The sequence below is a fragment of the Eleutherodactylus coqui genome, chromosome 1 (genome assembly GCF_035609145.1).
Source record: "Eleutherodactylus coqui strain aEleCoq1 chromosome 1, aEleCoq1.hap1, whole genome shotgun sequence".
In the NCBI taxonomy this organism is placed as follows: Eukaryota; Metazoa; Chordata; class Amphibia; order Anura; family Eleutherodactylidae; genus Eleutherodactylus; species Eleutherodactylus coqui.
The window spans coordinates 169,904,535-169,925,095 of record NC_089837.1 but is presented as its reverse complement, the minus strand read 5'-3'; the positions used below and the strand labels follow the sequence as shown (position 1 = coordinate 169,925,095).

At 40.2% G+C, this 20,561-nt stretch overlaps 1 pseudogene; it reads right to left on the bottom strand.

The window, feature by feature from the left end:
- LOC136632455 (programmed cell death protein 5 pseudogene) overlaps window positions 1–12,174 on the bottom strand; it is a 54,086-nt pseudogene extending 41,912 nt beyond the window's left edge.
- Between the last annotated feature and the right edge of the window lie 8,387 nt (window positions 12,175–20,561).

Here is a 20,561-nt window from a genome sequence, read left to right as displayed (position 1 = left end):
AGATACAGCATGGTGGCAATAGGGTCAGAATGTGTAAAAGATGGTGACAGAAGAAACAGTTAGGAATGTCTGCTGTCCCACCGACTATCGCTCCTGTACTTTCACACAAGAGCGATTGCTGTTCAAAGACTGGAGATGGAGCATACCAGAGATCTCTTTCAGCTGCTCACCTCTATTCACCTCAAATAGGCAGTCGTCCATAGATGAATGATTGCTGTTTACACGGGCCAATAATCACTTGGTTTTTAGGCTAAAAATTAAGCGGCAAGTGAGCAATTTCTCGCTCAGTGCCCTGTTGGCGGCTGTATGTACTAGGGGCAACTGTCACCCAAATGCACTGTTTCTAGCGATTATTCGGGTAGTAATCACCCCATGTAAAAGTATCTTTATCAACCAGGCAAACCTCTCAACATCTGATAAGCAAATAATAAGATAGATAAATGAATCACAAATGAAGGTTGGTATAGTTCAGGTCTAATCTATGTTAACAGCAGTTAACTCAAATAAATTAAGTGATATGCTTAAGATATTTTGTGTATATATATATATATATATATTTACTCACTTAAGTATCTTAAGCTACATACTGTATGATGCATAGTAGTTTCCAACTCCTCTTAGCATCAAACAGTGTTTGTAAGTTCAAATCCTTCAAGCAGCAATTGTTTTGTATTACATAATAATGTGTCCATTCTTTTGCATTTATATTTGATAAAAATTTGACATTGAGCAATTTTTACGCCTAATGTCCTAAATTCTTCAGTACTTGGAATTCTGGCCTTATTTACACAGTATATTCATGATCTGTTGTACATTCTATGGCAGTTCACAGCTCTAAACTCTGCTTACTGCAAACCCATCTGTTCTTCTCTAGATTCTAAGGTCTATCACATATTTAATGCCGTTGGCATTTTAAACTCTGACAGCACTGTTCCTTAGTTGATTAGTTTTTCATTACCCTCATTTGCAGCATTTTGTGTCTTCACCATTATATATAAAATGTTTAACTTTCACTCTTTTTGTGCCATATTAATGTAATTTTCTGCTTGGTGGATGTGTCAATATGTAAACACATGTATCAATAATACGTTTTGTTTGAGTCATTTCTAGTATAAACAATGTCATTTGCTCTTTTTTTGCAACTGTTTGTTTACTATTAAACAATGTTGCAGCTGAATTGTATATATTGGTGGTCTGTATATTGACATTTTAGATATTTTTATACCTAGATAGTATTTTTATACCTGAATAGTAAGTCAGCCATAAGATTGTGATCTTAAAAGTGTCCCATATTTTATTTTGCATTACCCGCTCTCCTGCTGTTTTACCATCTGCACCATGTACATACGTGCCTTAAAGCGTTATTTATATAGTTTCTCCTAGTCACTGGGGTCATGTCACCAGTGCATCATATGTTATAGAAAAGCTGCATGCTGGACCTATGTTCCATTACCTGAGTAAGGTTTACCTACCATAAAACTAATGCTGTAGTATTTTCTTGAAATGATAATTATCATTGAGCTGTCTGGATGTGTGCATATATAGATATAGAAGACAGGTTCCACAATTATATAGTTTCCACTTCAATGCTTAAAAATACTCTATATTTGTAAAGTCAGTTGCCTGATATTCTATATTTTTCTGCAATTATTGTTCTATTGCATACTACAGAGCTGAAGCTTCTGTGTGCCATCATATAGTACCTCCATGCAACACTGTATTCTGGGGGAAAATATACCTTTCTATCGTAATATGTGTCAGAACATGCCATGCATCCCATATAGATCAGTGAGGAAAAAACTTCATCTGTTAAACAAGACACATACAGAGTTACAGTTTATGTATGCAGCTGTCATTTTTGTGGACACACGAAAAGTCCACCTTTGGTACCATGGATATTAAGGCCTCATATAGTTATGCTGATTTTGGTGAACAAGCTGTCATGGTTTTTCTTTTTTCACCTTCAAACGTATAATTAAGTAGTAAAGAGAGATCCTTCCCCATTTAGGAAACAACTCTGGTTGTGGGGGAAATAAAGAAAAACCTATAGAATTTTTTCCACACCTGCCACAAACATTTGTATATATATTTAGGAAGCATCAATGTATCAGCTGGGGCATATTATCTCAATTGGCAACTAATCCGTACTTTCTTTAATGTGGACTTTTCTTATGCTATAGTAGTTCCCCAAGACTTTTCAATTGATGTCCTATTAGGATAGTGGATCAATTTAAGATCCATTGGGGTCCAACTCAAAAAACCTTCCATAAATCAGTTAATTGAAGAGGCTGCAGTGTGTTGGCAAGAGCCACATCCCTTTCCCTGTTTAATAGGTACAGATGCATACATTTTGTAGAGGCTGTGCCTGACACTGCAGCTCAGTCTTTTTAACTTAAATGTGACTAAACTGCAGTTCTTCATAGCATCAGGCAGAGCAGCAACAAGATGTACAAAGGTATGTTGTTTTCACAGTATTCCAATCACGGCTATGATGGATGAAGATGGGAATATCCCTTTAATAGAGATGAGCGAATATACTCGTTTCGAGTAATTACTCGATCGAGCACCGCGATTTTCGAGTACTTCTGTACTCGGGGGAAAAGATTCGGGGGGCGCCGGGGGGCGGGGGGAGGCGTGGCGGAGCGGGGGGTAGCAGCGGGGAACAGGGGGGAGCCCTCTCTCTCTCCCTCTCCCCCCCACTCCCCGCTGCAACCCCCCACTCACCCACGGCGCCCCCCGAATCTTTTCGCCTGAGTACGGAAGTACTCGAAAATCACGGCGCTCGGGCGAAAAAGTGGCGTGGCCGAGTAGGTTCGCTCATCTCTACCCTTTAAGTTTCTGCTACTTTTATATTGAAAAAATAGAATGCCTTTCTCATAATGATATATTGTTGCATCAAATTTCTTTATATTAAAACAAGTTACGCATAGCAGCTTTATATACTTTGACTGTCAGAAAATGGTGCATCAATAAATTGGAATAGTGTTTCAATTATTTAGGCTTTTAGATTATAAGTACATTGCATTTATTGGTAAGCCTTTTGTCTTTTTGAGCTTTAATAACTTTGGTCTTTTCTGATAATTTATGTGCAAACTTTCTACTTCAGATATCATAATACTGCATAATACTGATATAAGTCCAGAGGGAAATCTAAAGAAAGTATTTCCGGAGCTGGATCTAGGCAGGTTTAATCATAATTCCACTGAATGGCTTTCTGGGACCTTGATAGATTTAAAGAAGTACAATATTTCAACATATTAAAGCGCATATATAAACATGAAATGCATTTTCCCCAGGGAAGAGAAGCAGTAAGACACGCAAAACAAGGTCAGTAAAATTCATGACCGTGTATCTTACTAGATTGTCTATCTATACATTTTTTCACCCTGGACTTGATGAAACAATTTCTAAAATGACCTCTGCCATAACATTTGGCAGTGCTATTTTTTTACTGATATTTTAATGATTATTTCTTTAGCTTTATGATATAAATGTTTAGGTATTTAGTTTTCCATTATTTTCAATTAAAACAAACATAAAAAATAGCAGCATAAAAAGAGTATTAGATAAATATACGAAAATATTTCATTAGAGAAAAAATGTACAACTGTTTGCATTTATTTTTAATAGTGTCTAGACATAATGTAGACAATATCGCAGTAATTTTCTGGTAGTTCAACATTTTTCTGGGTACTCATTTAACATAAATAGGCTATGTCAGTATTAAATTTGCAGTTCAAGAGCTTCTAGATAAGAAATTCTCTGCTAAACTGTTGATCAACAGGGGTAAACGTAGCAATGACAGCACCACTCCAAGTTTTACAATGCCTATCTCAGTTTAAATGAGAAAGATGGAAGAATGCCTCTGCAGCATCACTTATTGGATGGCAGCATTCCTAAAAAACAATGTTCAATCCATTATACAGGTCTTAACAAAGATTGGGAATTGAAAACCAAGCCAGAATCCATACACTGACAGCTGTTTTGGGGTGTTTGCCCCTTATCAGTGTGCAGTAGGATTCTGGCTTGGTTAGTGAGAGGTCTATGATGTGAACCACTAACCTTGTAAATGCTCTCCTCAAGGAGAGACAATACCCCTCCCGATGCTAATTTTGAAAATGAGAAGGTGCTGACAAGTAAGCTTGTTTGTAGAGAACATATGTATATGGGTCTATGTCCGGTGGGATTGGGAAATGAAAATGTAATCTGTCTCTGTTAGATGCTGTAATCTCTTTTAAATAGTATTCTTGCTGGGATAACTGATATACAGTAGGTCAGTGGGAGTGTCCACACTGCCATGTGCTGACAAGTCTGAAGATGGCCACAAAACACTAGTAAAGTCACCTGCAATTAAGACAGAATTAACTTTACACACGTCTATGAGTTTAAAGACAGCGCAAAATAATTTGCTTTGTTTTCTGTTTGGATGTCTACAATAGTATAATTGATGCTGTTTAAAGTGCATAGTAATATAAAGTACCTAAACCTCTAGGTCAATACGTGAATGGACTAAAGCCACAGTGGTATTACAACATATTGGTCCTTTTTTATTAGATGTTGGGGATGCAAAAGTATGAGGGGAAAAAAAGTTTAAATGGTTGAGAAACGACTCATGTTTAACACATTTGCAAGAGATTGTTCAGCTTCATTCCAGAGTAGAGAATATTTAAAATGCCTTTGAGTCTAAGTGAAAGAAGCATCTAAATTAGTAAATGCACATGTGCTGCACCTAGGTTCCATTACAGGAAGGTTGAGGAGGTCCATCGGGTATTAATGATTAAAGACATTGGATGCTAGTATAACTCATAGAATCATAGAAACATAAAATGGTAGAGTTGGAAGGGACCTCCAGGATCTTCTGGTCCAACCCCCTACTCAGTGCAGGATTTATCATCCCAGACAGATATTTGTCCAGCCTTTGTTTGAACACTTCCATTGAAGGACAACTCACCACCTCCCATGGTAACCTGTTCCACTCATTAATCACCCTCACTGTCAGAAAGTTTTTTCTAATATCTAAACTCTCAGCGTAACAGTTGACTAATAACCCAGGGGCAGTTGTCAAGGCAACAGATTTTATACTGAAAGCACTGCAGTAAAGAATATTTATATATGACATTAATTAAATGGAAGTTTAGTCAACAGCCTTGGTCACCCAGTCTTCTTCCAGTCATGGTGAATGCTTTGTCTTTGGCAACCTAAACACAAAGGATGGAATGCTTAAAGGGGTTGTCCCGCGCCGAAACGGGTTTTTTCTTTTTTTTTAACACCCCCCCCCCCTCCCCCGTTCGGCGCGAGACAACCCCGATGCAGGGGTTAAAAAAACAAACCGGAGAGTGCTTACCTGAATCCCGGCGGTCCGGCGTCTTCATACTCACCTGCTGAAGATGGCCGCCGGGGTCTGCTCCCTCCGTGGACCGCAGCTCTTCTGTGCGGTCCATTGCCGATTCCAGCCTCCTGATTGGCTGGAATCGGCACGTGACGGGGCGGAGCTACACGGAGCCGGCATTCTACACGAGCGGCCCCATTGAAGACAGCAGAAGACCCGGACTGCGCAAGCGCGGCTAATTTGGCCATCGGAGGCCGAAAATTAGTCGGCACCATGGAGACGAGGACGCCAGCAACGGAGCAGGTAAGTATAAAACTTCTGATAACTTCTGTATGGCTCATAATTAATGCACAATGTACATTACAAAGTGCATTAATATGGCCATACAGAAGTGTATAGACCCACTTGCTGCCGCGGGACAACCCCTTTAAGTTCCAGTCCTGAATAAGTTGCATCAACTTCAGAGAGGCCTCTGCAACATGTTTCTTACCCTCTTTTGTTGCCAAAGTTTTGAGTGACAAAACCCCATTTAGAGGGCATGTTGTTGGCACGTAGGATCTATATGGCAGTGGTGAATTATTGTTGTCGCACTGGGGTAATTGTGGATAAGTCTGCAAACATAGCAACATTTCAGAATCTATCAAGCAGATTCTTGGCATTTCTTGCTGCTTACATATGATTGTCCTTGAAATGAGAAGAAAAATGCAGATGGGCAATGACAGCTGCCGAAATAAATGCTGGTAGAGAATTTGGTTTGGGAGGTAGGCAGAGGGGAAAAGCTCAGTGAGTCTGGCAGATATTTCTTATTTGCTTTATGATGCAGGAAGGTTTAGGAAGGGCAGTACTTACTCTCAAGTGTCCTATTGCCGTCCACTTTATTAAAAAATGTTTCTGAAAGGCTCTAGACTGCATTGTTCTGTCACATAATTCTGGAAATTACATATGTTCCCTTTGCTGCTCAGTAGAAGGCTACTGTCTGCCCATGTACAGGCTACGTAAAGACTGCAGAGTCATGATCCGCACATCTATCAAATGCAAGATGTTAGCAGTCACTTGATGTCCCCATGTAATGGCCTTCTTGTATATTCCTGCCCCCTTCTTCTACTGCAAAAATGCTAAACATAATCTACTTTAATTGAACTCATTCAGGTTCTATTCAGTGTCTGTGCAGAAAAGGCTGCAGCTAAGAAAGGCTTAGGAGACAGTCCCATAGTTACATAACATGGCCATCACTATTTTATTTCCTAATGTTGTGGGGACAAGAGATCTGCCGTGTTTACATAGCCCCTACATGGGCAGCCAGGGGTCTTCAATGGATGGCAGGTATACGTATGATGTGATTAACAGATTTATTTGCCAAAACAAGGCAGTTTAAGGCCTTTTCAGAAATATTTTTCTAAAGTGACCAATCCCTTTATGGCACAGAAAAACCAATGGAGATTATCTAATTAAAGCAGACTTTCTTTCTCTAAATCTCACAGTTAGCATAATTATGATGTTTTTGTTAAAACATCATGTATTGAATTTAGACAGATTGTGAATACTTGAATAAAATTAAGCAACAAATGAAAACCTCATGCAACATTCTGTATATTTATCTAAGTATCCCTTTATAGCCAGTATTGTAATAGAAAAGTATCTTGAGTCTTTATTACTGATTTCTATTGTACAATGGGAATATATTGTAACTTGCTACAGAATGCAATGTTTCACTACATCAATCACTATTATAAGTAGAATTAACCTTCACTGTTTAGTTCTTTGTTTGCCAAAAACATATAGCTAAAGAATTTTCTGAGCTAAGTGAAACATTTTTGTTCTCTATACATATACAAGTGAAAGCTAAAAGTTCAGCATATTGTTGTACATCATAATAAAGTATATAAACTCAAATAACCTGTACCAAGAAACATCTACAGGGCAAACAAAACGGATGTTTGCTAGTTTCTACAAATGGAATGGCAAGTTCAGTTTAGTTTATACAATCCTATGCTGGGTTGTTGGTGAAATATGTTATATACTGTTGTGCATTTAAATCCTTTTTGAGGCATATGACCTTTACTACTACTATCCCAAGGTTTCTTCCTCAAGGTGGCAGCTGATTGGTGGCGTGAACAGACCACAGAGTTGGACAAGCCAGGGGTCAGTACTAGTGCTGAGCAATCAGTAGAATAGTCCATTTGTGATGTGATATGGGATATGGCCAATTTTACCAAAATCATTGTGTACCCAGATAGACGATTCTGTCTCCATCAATGGGAGCAAAAATTAGGTTCACTAATTTGTCCCTCAGAAGGTTCCAATGCAGCTAAATTCCCACAAATGCATGGGAATACAGCCACATATTTGAGGAACACTGTGCTCCTCTCACAATTTTTGTAAAATGAGTTTACAGTGGTAGGGATGTTATTTGTAGCACAGAGGTATCACTGAAAACCTAAGAAGAACCAAATAGTGTCTCAACAAAATTGCCCCAAAAAGCAATATCATAAATTTTTAAAGGACAAATTCTATCAGGCGAATAGAACACACAAGCACGACCCTTCTCCAAGTAGCAACTGTAGAGCCTCCAAAAATTGCGGTAAGCAAGACAGCAGTTGTGCTACTTGTTTTAAAAGCAATGTTCTAAATTTTCGAACGATACATTTTACCAGGTCAGCAGAACAGCCAAGCATGGGGCTCCTTTTTTTCCAAGGAAAAGCAGCAGTGCTACCAAAAATTATGACAATAGAGACAGCAGGTATGCTGCTTGTTTTAAAAGAGAAGGTACAAGCTTTGCAAAATACAAATTCTAACAGTTGTACAGAGCACCTAAGAACTGGCTTTATCTAAGGAAAAGCTGTAGAACTACAGCTATTTCTTGAGCTTTAGAAATTTTTCATTTTGAGCAAATAAGGGGGAGGAGTGGGAGAAAACATGGCGGTAGCAGGAACAGGACAGCAAAAGCAGCATTAGCAGCACCACTAGCAACAGCATCCTGGGAGCAGAGTGTGCTCTTTGTGGAAATATGAAAATTAGCTCTGAATTTCCATATTGACGTATTTTTCATTTGGGGGGATGTTGGAGGAGAAAACATGGCGGGAGCAGGAGAAGGAGAGCAACAGCACCACCTTCACTGCTACTAGCACCAACACGACCCTGAGGACAGAGTTGCTCCTCATGGAAACATGAAAGCTATAGCTCCGTATTTCTATATTGGCATATTTTTCATTTAGGTGGAAAGTAGGAGGAGGAATGGCAGAAGCATGTAGCAGGAATCAAGTAGGTTGGCTTAGCCTCTGCAACATATGTAATGCAGAATTCCACTATGTAGGCACATTATAGATGAGTCAGTTGGGTGGTAGCCCGAACTGTTGCTGCACCTCCTCCATATAAGAGATGGCTGAATGTGATTGCCAATATTGCAAGCGGAGTTTCCTTGCCTTTTCCAACAGTGGATGTAAACCTGGGTAATTGTTTAGGAAGCATTACACTGTGAGGTTCATCAAAATAGCCAGGTGAGGTACTTGTTTGAAGAAATGGGCTGATAGCAGGTTGGCTCCTTTGTCACACATGACCTTGCCTGGCTTTAGATTGTGCAAAGTCAGACATGGATCAGCCTGGGCCTGCAGAGCCATCAACAGATCTTTGGATGAAGAATTAAAGGGGTTGTCCCGCGGCAGCAAGTGGGTCTATACACTTCTGTATGGCCATATTAATGCACTTTGTAATGTACATTGTGCATTAATTATGACCAATACAGAAGTTATAAGAAGTTTTTCACTTACCTGTTCCGTTGCTAGCGTCCTCGTTTCCATGGAGCCGACTAATTTTCGCCGTCTAATGGTCAAATTAGCCGCGTTTGTGCAGTCCGGGTCTTTTTCTTTCCTCAATGAAGCCGCTCGTGCTGGATGCCGGCTCCTTGTAGCTCCGCCCCGTCATGTGCCGATTCCAGCCAATCAGGAGTCTGGAATCGGCAATGGACCGCACAGAAGCCCTGCGGTCCACCGAGGGTGAAGATCCCGGCGGCCATCTTCAGCAGGTAAGTAAGAAGTCACTGGAGCGCGGGGATTCAGGTAAGCACTCTCCGGTGTTCTTTTTTAACCCCTGCATCGGGGTTGTCTCGCGCCGAACGGGGGGGGGGGTTGAAAAAGAAAAAAAACCCGTTTCGGCGCGGGACAACCCCTTTAAGACATCTAAAAAAATCTTATAAGTTTTCCTTGTGGAGCCAGGGGTTTAGTGTGGGTGAAGTTCTAAGACTATCAGTGGAGTCAATTGATTTGTCAGGGATGATATTAAAATATCCACATATTATCAGCTTTCCCTTTTGGAGTTTTCTGATTTTCCGTGTAATTTTATTTAAGAATGAAATTTGTGCACTATTTGGGGCATATACCGAGTTTCCCCGATAGTATGAACTTCCCCGATAATAAAACCTACCCCAATTTTGGGGGGAGGCCTGAAATATAAGCTCTTTCCCAAAAATAAGCCCTAGCATGAAAAATAAGCCCTACATGAAAAAAAAAGACAATACCTACCGCTGGTGTTCCGGTCCTCGCATTGGCCTCCGTAGCTGCTGCAGGTTGCCGCATCCTCCTTAAAGCTGACAGAGCAGTTCTTCCTGGAAGCGGGGCTTGAATATCCAGCGCTGCGTCAGCCCATGAAAGCCGGCGCTGGATTAACCAATCACAGCCATTCAATGGGGATGTTTATAATGAGATACTCTTCTTCAGATGCACTGTTTTCTTGTGAAGAGGAGGGTGATGAAAGCCTAGGCTTCTGTTTCTCTGGGATGATTGTAGGGGATGGGGTAGAAGAGGGGGGGGTGAGAGGAATGAACAGCTGCCATTTTGTGAAATTGTGCAGGGGCATATTGTGTCTCTTTGCCCATCACATTCCCCTCTTCCCAAAGCAGGGATCACAACTTCTCCCATTGTAGCTGCTTATTCTCTGAAGCTATGTCCTGTATGTTGGCAGTAGGGCTTAATGAGGGCGATGCTGGGCACAGGGAGGGTAGAGAGGCGCTCAAGCGCCATTTTGAAAGTCACCGAGGGACGGTAAAAGCTTCCCCTTTTCCCTCACTTACCCCTCTTCCTCCATTCCCTTTTCTGTAGTGATCTGTCATGTGCGGCAGAACCAGCAGTGCTGTCAGATACAGTGGAGGGACTCTGTTTTGCCTCCTTGTTTGCAGTTGACCTGGCATGAAAGGGAAGTCTCCAGGAATATGTGGCTTGCTCCTGTCCAGCGGTCCTTACTGCAAAAAGTTGGAGACCCGCTGTGCTGGCTGTCTGATGTCCTCCTCTTTGGCATGTTGGTCGCTAGGCAAGTGGCTTTTCTTTTCCAGCTGGAATTGCTGCTGGTGGTAGGTAAAGATGGCTTTTGAAGCTGAAGTTGAGCAGAGCTCAGTAAAAGATGTCCATCTTGTCTGGAAGTCAACATCCCCCCCCCCCCCCAACAGATCTTAGTCCATGTGGCTGCACTCCCCTAGACAAATGTACTTTAGGACAGCATGTTGGCATTTACCATGTGCAGCACTATATGGAGGCTGAGTTTTCTCACATTTCGATATCTGTGCCAATGTGGAGGATGTTGAAAGGTGGTAAGGAGGGAGAGAAGGAGAGGGTAAGGAAAAAACAGAAATATTTGAATGTCCCATAAGCCTTAATGACACCATGAAACATGGATGACCATTTTCATCTTCATGCCTCATCTGCAGGACATTGACCCAGTGTGCAGTTAAGGGAATGTTATGATCCTGACCATGTTGGTGTACATGTGTCCATGGCCCAGTGCACCCTGACACTTTATCACTTAAATGGCGATGCAGGGCAGGAACAGCTTTTGGGCAAATAAATGGCAGCTGGGTATCTGGTACTGTGGGTTAGCATGCAGTCTCATAATAATAATACTAATAATAACAATTATAATAATCTTTATTTGTATAGCGCCAACTTATTCCACAGCGCTTATTATGAAAGGTATATGTGTCCACTAGCCCGAAAGGCAGCATTTCCATTGCAAGCAGCTGTGCAATGCTGGGATTCAGGCTCTGTGCTTGTGGGTGGTTGGGGTGGTATTTTGTTTTACATTGCCATAGCTGGGGGATGAACGGTTGACTTCTGACCTGGGACATGCTGGAATATGGGATTGATGTAAATGTCAGTGAAGGTGATGATGGTAGCTCAATTTCTGCTCTCCATTTCCCACTGCTGGCTCTCAAGCCTGCAGCCTGGTCATCAATTACAGAGGAGAGACTTAAAGTAGGTGTGCTACTGCCCCTACACAAAACAACCTCTTTGTGCTCAGAGGCTACTGCATCAACGATGGAGATGAAGGAAGAGGCAGCTACAGCAGTAAAAGGGAAAGCAGGATGAGGCTGACTCTTTGCCCTCTGACCTAGGTGGGCTCTCAAAGACAGTGGATGCTCGGAGTTGATGTGGCTGTTCATACACATTATGTTGAGGTAGTTTATGTTCTTTCTCTGTTTTAAATGCTTACCACAGATTTTGCAGATGACCACACATCTGTTATCACTTGCTGTTTCAAAGAATGCCCAGGCTGCACAAGTTCTGTGAGCAGACCTAGTTGTGGACCTGATGTTTGTGCTGCTGCAACTAATAGAAGCTAAAAGTGACAATGCGACCTTTATGTTTTTTTGTGCTGTCCTACTTCCTATTTTAGTAGGGTACTGCCCTGCGACATTTTTCCTCCTCCCCCTCCAAGCTGATCTGATGACTCTCCTTGCCTGTTATTGTTGGGTCAAATACCTCATCATCTTCTACCTCCCCTTCCTCTTTGTCAGCCTTCTTCACTTGAGTGGATTCTGTTACAATGAGGACCAGGAGCTGGTACCAGCGTTTCCACATCCCTCTGAGTACACATTACCTGTGGAGGGTTGATCGCGTATTCATCCTCATTTTCCTCTTCAGAGAAAAAAAATGGTTGGGCATTAGTGGATTTAATGTCTTGGTCTTCTCCCTCTGTTTCTTTGAACTGCTTGGATGACATTCATGACATTGAATAATCAAACACCTCCTCAGACTGATGCATGAGGACTCCTTTGGAGTTTGTGGGGGATTTGTCATGGGGTGAAGTACAGGGGAAATGCTCATGGCTGACTGGTGCAAACTGACTGCTGTGTGCCTGCGAATAGGAGGAAGAGGAGATGGTGGTAGTAGAGACATGCTATGTCATCCACTGTGCTACCTCTTCTGCATGCTGCAAATTTAATACATTTGCCGAACCACTTCCAAGGAATGGTAGAGGGTTTGACTTGTCTCCTGCAGAACATAGAGCTGTTGCTTCAGTGGGAGTCATTTGAAGTGCCAACATGGCCCATTCTCTACCACCACCATCACTACTGACACATACCCTCCCCCTTGTTTTCTTCATGCTTTTTTTTAATAATGTAGTTCTTTTTTGTTTACCCTTATGTTTAGTTTTATATAACTTTTCAGCTAACTTTGTAGTTTGCAGAAAACCACAGTTAGCAGCGTAGGGCCTGCAGATAATTTGCAGAAGTTGGACTTGCAAGTTTGAATAATTTCTGAGGCCGCTAGCATGCATTATGTCATTTGCAGTTTCCTGTTTGTATTTCTATTTGTTTAATATTCTTAAAAAAAACACCAACAACTAACTAGGTCACAATTCCTGGGAGGCACAGTATAAAAGAACAGAGGTCCACAGAGAATAGCTTGTATACAGTGAACTATCCCTGTTTTGTACAGCATAATTTAATTCTCCTTATCCTACATATAGCTGCCTAAGGCCTGAAAATAATTTTGTGGTGGCCAGACTAGTGACTTTGAACAACGTCTGAGGCTACAAAGAGATATAGCGAAATCCCCCCTCCAAAGTACAGTTTGTCTGTCTTCTTTGCTGGTGCTTACACTGACAGCAGTAGAAACGTACACTCTGCAGAATATATCTCCCAATGTACAGACCATATTTTGTATATGCATATACACATGATGCAGCTTCTCTCTCTAGTCTCTCCAATACAACCCTGTTTAATTTCCCTGCTGGTTTACAACCTTTCACACCAGCTGCATTATAGCCATGTCAGAATATATTTCCCTAACAGACCTTGTTTTACATAGGTATATAAATGTCAAGCAGCGTTTTCCTCTGTTCCCTCCAATACTACTCCATTTAACTTCTATGCAGGTATGCAAGCTTTCATATCAGCAGAAATATACCCTGTACACAATAGCTCTCCCCAAATGCAGACCACATTTTTGTATAAGCCTATAAACATGATGTGCTGTGCTCAACTGTGAAATGGCCATTGCTTATACTGTGTCTATATTATAAATGGCTAGGTCATGTGATACAGGCAACCAATGAAATGGCTGCCCATATGCAATATGGAGGAGACATTTGGTGATGTCATCAAGGTGCAAGGTCAAAATCAAGAGTAGTGCAAGGTACAAGTGGAATGGCAAACTAGGAAGTCAGACAAATTCATCATCAGAATACATGTGAAGGGAATACTTGAGGGGTTGAAGGTCAGGTACATGATAAACAGAACAGGCAGAGTAATTAAACAGGTACGCAGAGTCAAAGCACAAATCAGGTAATCATACTAGCAGGAGACTATAGATTGAAATGCATAAAAATACTCCAAAACCTCTGAAATAACTTGCATGTCCACATAGTATGCCCTGCTCTTGCATAGGTCACACAAACTCTTTCCCTGCTTGCCAACAGACCAATTGGCCAACTGACATCATTGGCCAATTTTTTGGATTGCCTGAAAGGTTAAACTCTGTGATTAGTCAAGCAACCATGTTTCCAAAATATTAAATGCTTGGCAACTTCACCAATGCCACTATGCACCTCAGAGCAGTGCTGGGGGTGACAACAAACATTGCAGTATTGCAGACAGGTAGTTGTGTTACGGGGCTCCAATGGGTCATTTTATATGACTATTGATAGAACAGGATTTATGATCAAGTAGTTCATTATACTGGCTTACAGTCTGCCACTTCAACTTAAAGGTATATAGGAGGGCTGAGGTTAAAGATCTTCCATAGCAAATTCAGCAAACATTTTTTGCACTTTGGTTTGTACACAAGGTTATTGTTAGGTTGACATAAAAGTTTTTTCTTAAACTACTGTCATGTAGTTGCAGGCACATGAATATATGATGCTGTACTGTACCATTAAGATGAATTGTTGCTGCTTTTGGAGAAAAGAATAAGTTTTTTTTTTTTAAATCATATGCAACACCTTTAAGTTCAATAGCTCTTAAACATTTTATGATTCCTGTTAATATAGTTTCTTATGTGGATTATACCAGAGTTTATAGCATGTATCTGTTCTTATATACTGTACATTAGAATTATGAAATGTTTTGGCTGCGTATTGGCAGTACAGTTTTTATAAAAAGGATACATTACGTCATGTTTGTCTTAAATGTCAAAATACCCTATCTAAGGTTTGAGAAATATGTCTAAAAGAAACTTTGTAACATACTTCCATAACTATAGAAGATTTTGGAGTGCCTTGTAATATACATGGCAAGTAGTAATTGACATCATTTTCGACAATCATAGTGTGTACAAGCCCAGCATGCTGCACAGCAGACAACTGAAATCTCTTACAAGACAAATATTTTCATGTTTACCCAGTAAAAAAAATATAAAGGCTTTGGTTAGAGTTTAATGAAGTTCCTAATCATAGCCCGCAGGATTAGGTAAAGCAACGACAGCTAATCTCAGTACAATGAATGTCCATCTGGGCCACTTAGAATTCAAAATAATTGTACATTGTCACAAATGTTTTGTTTGACATAAAACGATTGTTTGGCTTATTCTTCACAAAACATTTTAAGGGCTTTGATTTATAATAGGATAAAACTAAATAGTAAGTGAGCAACATTTCCTGGTGATAACTGATGTATTGTGGATTAGATATGAAAAGGTCTTATCTGGGATCTTTTAATAAAATGGGGCACATGTCAAAGAATAAAAGAACATGAAAAAAATATGCATTGTCAATGTCTGAACACTTATTAATGTCTTTCTACTTCCCAAATCCACGTAGTGTAGAGAGATAAAAATGTACGCGTAATTACAGTAGCTGGTGGCTTAATGGTTAGTACTTTTGCCTTGCAGTAATAGAGTCTGTATGAAGTCTGAACACTTATTATTGTCTTAGTACTTCAGTATCCATGTAATATTTAGGTAAACATGTTGCATACATAATGAAAGTATTTAGTGGCTTAGATGTTAGTATTAGAGATGAACGAGTATACTCGCTAAAGGCAATTGCTCGAGCAAGCATTGCCCTTAGCGAGTACCTGCCCGCTCGAGGCAAAAGGTTCGGGTGTCGGCGGCGGGCAGGGAGCTGCGGGGGAGAGCGGGGCGGAACGGAGGGGAGATCTCTCTCTCCCTCTCTCCCCCCCGCTCCCTCCTGCTGACTGCCGCTACTCACCGCTCCCCCGCGCCGGCACCCGAACCTTTCGTCTCGAGTGGGCAGGTAATCGCTAAAGGCAATGCTCGCTCGAGCAATTGCCTTTAGCGAGTATACTCGCTCATCTCTAGTTAATATCACAAGTCACTTTGTAGCATTTGAATCATTGGTTTGAATATAAGCAGGGCAACATAAAGCCAAGGTTTCTGTTACAGTCAAAAAATACACTATTAGCAGTGAAGAGTGATTATTGGAATAATCGGATCAGGAGTAATTGACCCGATTAAAAAAAAAAAATTTGAAATTGGGACAACCTGATTTTAATTCCCATTAGACTCAATAGGAGTAAAAATTTGGTTCACTAATTTGTCTACAATGAATTTTTCATATAAACAGACTTGTTCGTATATAAATTACTGCTCCATGCATAACACCTGTACAATACACTTAAAATAAAATGCATACAGAGCTCCATCATATTCAAAAACGTCATCTTTAGGCCTCAATCACACGGGCGCATCGGCATCCGTACACCGGCGCCGATGCGCCCGTGTGACTGACAGAAGATTGCCGTACCTGAAGATGGCCGTCTTTCTCCAGCGCTGCTAAAAGAACACATGACTGGCAATGAAGCCGGTCACATGCTCTTTCCTCCGGCGGTGCAGAGAGACGGACGTCTTCAGGTACGTCCGTCTCCTTCCTGCAGTAACACGGGCGCCGAAGTGCCCGTGTGACTGAGGCCTTAGGCAGGCATGGTCAGACGAGCAATTTTTTTTTAGCGCATGAATAGGCGCGCTCAAAAATTGGCTCTATTTGAACCAATGCTTTTCAATCAAAGCGGTCACATGTCCGTTTTTAGAGGCACTAAATAATCACACCTGCAAAAGATAGGACATGCGAGTGTGAATGCACCTGCTCACGCGATTTTTCTACACGCGATGTGCGATTTTTTTTAGTGCAGCTATTTATGTGCTAAAAAATCGCTCATCTGACCGAGCCCTTATTAATATACTTATGTTAATATTAAAAACATGTCAAAAATGATGGAACAGCCATGCAAAATGATTGTAATTTTGTATATATAATGTGGCATTAATTACTCCATAACGTCAAGAACCATCACTCCTATACATAGGACATCACAAAAGAGCATATGCAAACCACTGAATATAAAGCAATCTGTTCCCCATTCTCAACCGCGTTTTTTGCATCCTCCTTCTTTCGGGCTGTGGATATATTGGAACCACACCCCATTTTATACAAATTACAACCAATTGTTTAATAGTTTACATTTCTATTCGCAGTTAAAATCGTACATCCCACGCGATTAGCTGCAGCATTCCCTCTATGGCAGTCACATCACATCCGGCATTCATGCTCCACGTGACTTGCCCCATCAACATCTACTAATCACATGACCCTCCAGGGTACTATTTATTACATGGTGTATCTAGGGTTAATGAAACACACACCACATTACCTACCTAGTTCTCATGTAGTAATCACATGACCCTCTGGGTAACTGCTCATTACAACATGCATGCACTGATGTGTTTCATGACAGAATGCTTTAACTGTGGCCACTTAATGTCACCCAATCATACCAGGATTCTTCTCATAGCACAGGTCTGCAAAAAATAAATTTTTAAGAGCTGTTTTGGTTATTCCATGTAATCTTTAAATTTTTCGGTACACTGAAGCCGAAAATTACCTCCTTTTTGTCATAGGACATTACGTTTTGGTGGCGTCAAGATACAATAGTACCACAGGCAAGAACCAAGAAAAAAATTTGAATCAAGCCTGTGCATGTCAGAGCCTGTGCGGTCAGCTTGCAACATGTTGATGCTGGTTTCCATTAGCTCACTCTGGAAGTTCTTTTCTTTGAAAGTTATGTTTTTTGGCATTGTATATCTTAAATGCACTGATGTGAATTCATTACTAGTAATTTTGACTTTAAATTTAGTTAAAAACACTAAGATAAAAAAAATACCAAAAATTGAGAAAAATTTGCTAAATTTGAAGAGAATTTTGCATTGTGTGTAAATCCTGACGTCTAGGATTTACCACATGCACTGACCCACCCTCCTCTTCCTCTTTAGAGGAAAACTTGATTGGGCATCAGTACAGTCAATGTCTTGGCCTTCTCCCTCTGGTTGTTTGGACTACCCTGTTGACATCCACAAAACTGGGTGATCAAACAGCTCTTTAAATTGATAATTTAGGAGAAATTGTAGAAGGTGATGAGGAGAAAACAAATCTATGAAATAATTTTTTCTCCATTGCGTTCACAGTGGAAAATGAAATTTCAGATGAGATACAGAGTGATAATGTAAACTCTCCACTAAATGTCTCCAGTCTAACCCAGGAAGAAGTGCAGAGAGATTAAAATAGACGGATCACTGGGTCCCAATGACATACACCCCTGGGTTTTAAGGGAATTAAGTAATGTTATACGAAGACTGTTCTGTTTTTTTTTTTTTGTTCACAAAAAACCCACAAGTAGGTAAGTAACATGTATGACAATCTAACGGGGCAGACTCAGAACCTGGATATCTGATACCAGAGACAGAGAGTATGTTTTTTTTCCTATTTTTGCTTTTTTACTTTACAGAAAACCACAGGTAGAAAACTGATCGGCAATTGAGCATATGCTGCTTCACCAGCTGCAATATATACCCTGCAGACTATCTTCCTCATACTACAGAGCAGTATTTCAGTCAGCTGACATATTCACTTTCAGCAGCTGCAATGCCCCCCACACTACAGCGCAGTTTTACTGTCTGCTAGTATATACTGTTTCACCAGCTGCAATATGTACTCTGCTGACTATCCACAACACACAGCAAGGCACTTTTTCTGTTTGCATATACACGTTTAGTAGCTGAAATATCTGCCACGCTATAGAGAAACTTCTGTCTGCTGGGCTGTGCTGTAAAATGGCTCTAGTAATACAGTGGCTGGGTCAGGCATCCAATGAAAATGCTTCCCATATGCAACATGGGAGACATATCTAGTGACATAATGGCATCCTGTCTGCTGATTTGCCGCATGCTGACTTGCTTTAGCATGCATTATGGGTAAGGCAATTTTTACCAAAAATTGGGTCAGGCTGACCCAATCCAATTTAGCAAAAATTAGTCTGATTTTATTGACCGTTCAATTATGCGCAACACTAACTTTTAGGTCTAATGTCTTCATTTAAAACCCGCCCACTGGTGTGTTTATAGATGTAGAATTTGTTATCTGTTATGTGGTGTGATTAATGTACTTAAGAAATTTGTGTAATGCAGCTTCTCCAATACAGAGTGAATGAGTGGCCACACTATGGAAATTGCACTATGTTAAGACTGTAGCACACCTCAATTTAAGCAATACCACATCTGTAGATGTCACTGCAGGAGCACATTACAGGTTTTGTAGTACAAGTAGAACTTGTTATGGAACATCTAGCCTAATGTATAGAGCAGTACACTACATGCAGTACATGTAGTACAATTAGAAAACTGTAGATTATGTGTACTGTAGCAGATATAGATAGTTGTGCAGAAGATGTAGAAATGTACTATTATGCAGAAAGGCACTACTAGAGAATCGGTGCACGTATTTCATTAATACACACCTACTGATTGCCTCTGCTTGCCCACAGGCTTTTCACATGTTGCCAATCACAACTTAACAGATTGGTACTGTCTGCCTCATTGTAACTTGGAAGTATTGCCACTTGAGGCCATTGTAACTTGAAGGATAACTGTATGTTGACAGTAGATGAAGTATTCTAAATGAAAATAAAGGAATAGAATTAATAATCATTTATATAACCAGTTAAATAGAGCATTTGTATAATCTTTAAGTGGTAGTAAATGAGACATAGTATTGCTTTTAATAACCATGGACATTTTCTATGCAAGAAGTGTGCAGGGACATTTAGTACAGTTATCTATAGTTGATGGATCATTAATGTATGGCATTAGAAGGCAGGGACACTTCAGACAGATGCCATATCTATTGTAATGACTAAATGAACAATCAGCAATCATAAATAATTTCTCAATTGACTTAAACAGCTGTTTTTTGTATGTTCATCCATATTAAAGACAATTGTCATCTAACATCAAGCACACAGCAGTCCCCATTATTAAAATGGAACTACAAGGTTTGGATCATACAATGAATATGAATGGATTTGGCACACAGGAATCAGCCATTAATACATTTCTCCAGTCAATAAATCCAAAGGGGCAAATTTATCATCAAGGGATCTTGGATACTACTTTTCCAGCATGTTTTTTTTCTGTTCTCTAGTTTAAAATACAACACATTTATCAAATGTCACAAAATGTTCTTAGATTTGTCCCATCTTTACATATGTCTAGACTTGTGGAGTCACTTTGTACACCACACAGTTAATGGAGCGAGACTGTAACAAATGTTGTGCCTTTTTTAAAAAGTTGCACAAAATAAATATCTCTTAATCTTGGCCAAGAAGTAATACCCACCCCTTCCTAGAGTTACGGGTGATCATATTAATAAAGTATTAATAAAGTTGTTATGTTGAATTATGTGGTTTAGAAAACACTAATCACATGTCTTTTCAGGTACTAGAAGATGCTGGTAACAATCCAAGATAGAATTAAGATCATCCTGGGAATCAGATGAGCAATTTTTTCCCGCAGGTATAGGCGTGGGGGAAAAAAAATTGCACATCGCGTGTAGAAAAAATTGTGTGACCGGGTGCTTTTGCACTCACATGTCCTATCTTTTGCAGGTGAGAATTCTAAGCACTTGTAAAAAATGGACATGTGATCACTTTCATAGGAAAGCATTGGTTCTAATAGAT